Below are 4255 nucleotides of genomic sequence, written 5' to 3'. Positions count from 1 at the left end.
GGTAGATAGGATTACTCATTGAAATGATTATTTCATATTTTTTAAATTTGTTCCCCTAGACCCAGGTTAGTAAATGTTGATTGTTCTGGACGAGCTTGAAGTTTTGGCTTTTTGTCAAATTCCAAGGAGTTTTCCTTTCTTTTCCTTTCATTTTATATTATTTCTTTCTAGTCTTTATTGTATTAATTTTATATTCAGTTGTATCTTATAATGCTCTGTATACTATATTGGATATTTATTTAATTGATATTGCACTGGTTCCTTTTAAATTTTGAAGTGCTGCAAACTTGTGGTAATAAATTGTAATAAGATGGGAGAAATAAAGGATATTGTTAGAACTATGTTTTCTGTATAGAAAATTTTAAGGTAAGTCCATTCTTTAAAGGAAATTCTGCCAGATTTTCCATTGAAAAATTTGATAGGGTTTTTCTGGACGAATAATATATATATATATATAACATAAAAGGTCATTAAAAATTTAATTAACCACCAAAATAGTATAATCTTTCCACCTTTCAATTTTCATGTATATATATAATCTGTCCCGCAATTGCCATTATTGTGTTACATTATTCCATCACAATTGAAAATTATTGCAGATGCATTCGCTTTTTTCTGGATATTTCTAATTTCCAAACAATCTCATGCTTTTTTGTGCTCCTTGTCAATCGTCACCGCGTCAAAAAAGGCTTTTGAAAGTCTGATCCCATTACGGATAGTGCTGTTAATACTTATCTGTTAACAATCAAACATTCCCGCAAAAAGAATCGTGTTTCAATAACTTTGCAAAATGTTTCTGAGCTTCTATGTCAGGACCCGTCCAAAATTCCTCCTCGGAACCCTAGACAAGCCCTGATCCCAGGAAAATATCACCGAACCTTCCAACGGAAAATCCGGCAGCACCTTCCCTAAGGGCAGGACTAACCAAAAATTACCTGCACTGAAAACACACTTCTATAATCACCCCCTTATTCCTCCCGCAAAACTACAAGTTGATTCCACAATTTACAGCACTTCACAACAATAGCGGTAAACCAGTGCATAAGTAAAACATAAGTGTCCAAATAGTATACAGAGCTTTATGAAGTGCTAGTAAACAGAAATATAACAAAGATGAAAGAAATAATACACTGAAATGAATGAGTACAAAGGTACTTCTCGAAACACGATAGCAACGGAAAATTGGTTCGCTCCGGAAGAACGTCTACCACCCCTTGCACCTAAGGGAACGGAACTTAAAAACGTGAGATGCTAATCATCTCAATGAGTGACCCTAACTACTGAATACTTTTAATGATAATGATAATAATAATAATATAACAATAAGGGAATTGAATTAATACCAACAATTAATAAATAAATAATAACAGTTGGAAATAATAATTTTTCCCTCAAAACTCTCACTAATCACTCCGTTGGAAATATTCCCTTTTTAAAACAATTTCACAAAACCGAATATTCGTACTTCCCGAAAACCAAGGAATCAAACCATTTGAGAAACAGTAAATAAATAAATACCATAATATAATTAAAATGTAATAAATTATAATAAATAATTTTTGAACACCTTTGGGGTTTGAAACTTTATTTGAAAATTACACTTGACGCACAACACCATATACCAGTGATGCCCTCCGATACCTAGCGTCCTGAGCACCGACTGGCGGGGAGATTAAAGAGAGAAACTTGCAAATGGCACTTCGGCGTCCCGACAGTACCGCTGCTGAAACCATCATCCCGGCCAAGGAGGGGGGCGGCTGTGGCCAATAACAAACTTGCCTGCCCACGGTCCAATGGCAACTCACGGGTGAAATAATAATACTTGCGCGCTGAACCACATATACATATACCAGAACACCAATACTGTGTGAATGCGTCTAAAATAATTATTAAACCAACCGTACCGTTTTCCAAAATTACCGTGGGAAATATACCAAATTTTCACACTTACCATCCCACATATTTTTATTTAACAAACCGGTACGAAAACATCGATAACCAATAAAACCATAATTTTTCTCGTAATACGAGGTTCAACAATTCAAATACCGCGGGCATAATTTATAAAATTAAACCACCAACTTAAACAAATATTTTCATAAAATATTTAACCCAATTATGCCCGACAAATAATATAAAATCCAAACACAACGAATTACTGGAAATACTTGCTCATGTGTAATAAATACCATTTAATCACAATAATAAAAATCGGGGATTTCTTAATAACCCAAAACTTCCATTTAGCACCAATGGGTAAATATATATATAAAATAGTATTTTTTCCCGACTATATTTAAATTCCACCACATGAGCATAATTTCAGATACCAATTTAACAGCAATTAAATATAATTAATTACCCCAAAATATTTATTAAAGGTGGGTCACTCACCTGGAGCATGCAATTAATCCAAGATCCACCACGGGATCAATTCTACGACTCACCGGTGCTCCTAGAACACAATTCACACACAGTCAAATAAATTAATATTTTAATCAGGTAAATAATACCCGGTACTCAGGGGGTCAAACACAAACATTATCCAAAATTGACAAATTATATGTCTATGGAAAGCTTGTGAGATGAGGATCACATTACCGACCTCCATTGAGTTCAATTCGACCGGCGGTGGCCGGAATTTGGTCGGAAAGATTCGACCGATTTTGATCCCTTCGTATCTTGCAAATCAACGGGAGTTGAGTTAATTGGAGCTCAGAATCGGAATCAGAGGGTCCAAATTAGTGGGAAAGGACTGGTTGCACGACCAGTGGCTGCCGGAAAATGGGCAAACCAGCGACACACCGGCCGCCGGCGTTGGAGGCCGATCCCGGCGCGTCCGCTGGCCATTCGGCCGGAGATTTGGCCGCCGGTGTCGCCCAGCTGCGGGGTTTCACGTCGGCCAGCGCGTGAGTGGTTCCGGTGGCCGAAAAATGTGCAGCAGGGAGAGAGAGAGACGGCCGGTGGGAAGGAAGAAAGAAAGAAAGAAAGAAGAAGAAGAAGAAGAAGAAGAAGAAGAAGGATTGGGCCCCGTGGCCTTTTTGCCCACGTGGGGGAAAAGAAAAGAAAAAGAAAAAGAAAAAGAAAAAGAAAAAGAAAAAGAAAATAAAATAAAAATAAAAATAAAATAAAAATAATTAAATAATTAAATAATAATAAAACAATATTATATAAAATAATAATAAAATAATATGATATTAAACACGGTTAACATGTGGCATCTCACCATGGTGACACATGGTCACATTTGTTAAGTCACACGTGGCACATCGTTACACGTTTAAAAAATAATATTAAAATAATACGGTGTTTGAAAAACTCTACAGGTCCATAACTTCCAAACCACATGTCCAAATTGGGCGTGCCGCTAGTCTACGGACTCGTATCAACGAGCACTTCACAATCATGCATGAGTCAACGCTCAACTTTGCATGAATAAAAAGTCAACTCCGGCACCCCTTAGACAGTTTGGACCTCAACTTGTTTTACTCATAACTTTCAAACTGTAGCTCCGTTTTGAACGTGCTACTAGTCTACGAACTCGTGCCAACGTGTACTTCGTAATGGAACCTCAGTCAACCTCGAATTCCAATCGGGTCAAAAAGTGAACTTTTGACCCCTTCGGTCAACAGCAACAGTCAACCTCGGTCAACGTGCAAAAATTCCGACATGGTTCGGGATGGGGTGTTACATTCTATGTATCCATCAAGCTAAGCAATTGCTTAATTCTGGCCGCTGTATATAATTCTAATAATAAAAATATGAGTAAATTAATTATTAAATGAATTTTGCCATTTTTTTCAAGAGCTCATCAAACGTCTTCTTCTATGGTTGTATACATAGGCTTGCCCAATATTGTTAAATCACTAACAATTCAATTCCTAATTCTAGATTTAATCAGATATTGGTGAGATACTTCTCCTTTTAAGATAGAACATATTGTAATAATCTCTTTAAAAAAAAATAAAAATAAAATAAAAAAAATAGCTACGACTTCTTGTATGCTCCAATTAAAAGTTATCGTCATAGGATCCGGGTCTTCGTCCCAAATTCTGTTTCATTGCCTATCCCCCAATAAATGTGTTGCCACGTGGATTATTGTAGACTGTCCCACATAGATTTCTTGATCAAAAAACATGGTATACAAAAAAATTCATCTGCTTGACTTTTCTTATTTGAGGCGGTCCTTCCATTGCATATAAACTCCAAAAACTTTATACTAAAATAAAATTTTGTCCAGAATAATATGCTTGTA

This window comes from Ziziphus jujuba, chromosome 2 (assembly GCF_031755915.1).
Source record: "Ziziphus jujuba cultivar Dongzao chromosome 2, ASM3175591v1".
In the NCBI taxonomy this organism is placed as follows: domain Eukaryota; kingdom Viridiplantae; phylum Streptophyta; class Magnoliopsida; order Rosales; family Rhamnaceae; genus Ziziphus; species Ziziphus jujuba.
This window is presented reverse-complemented; position numbering follows the sequence as displayed.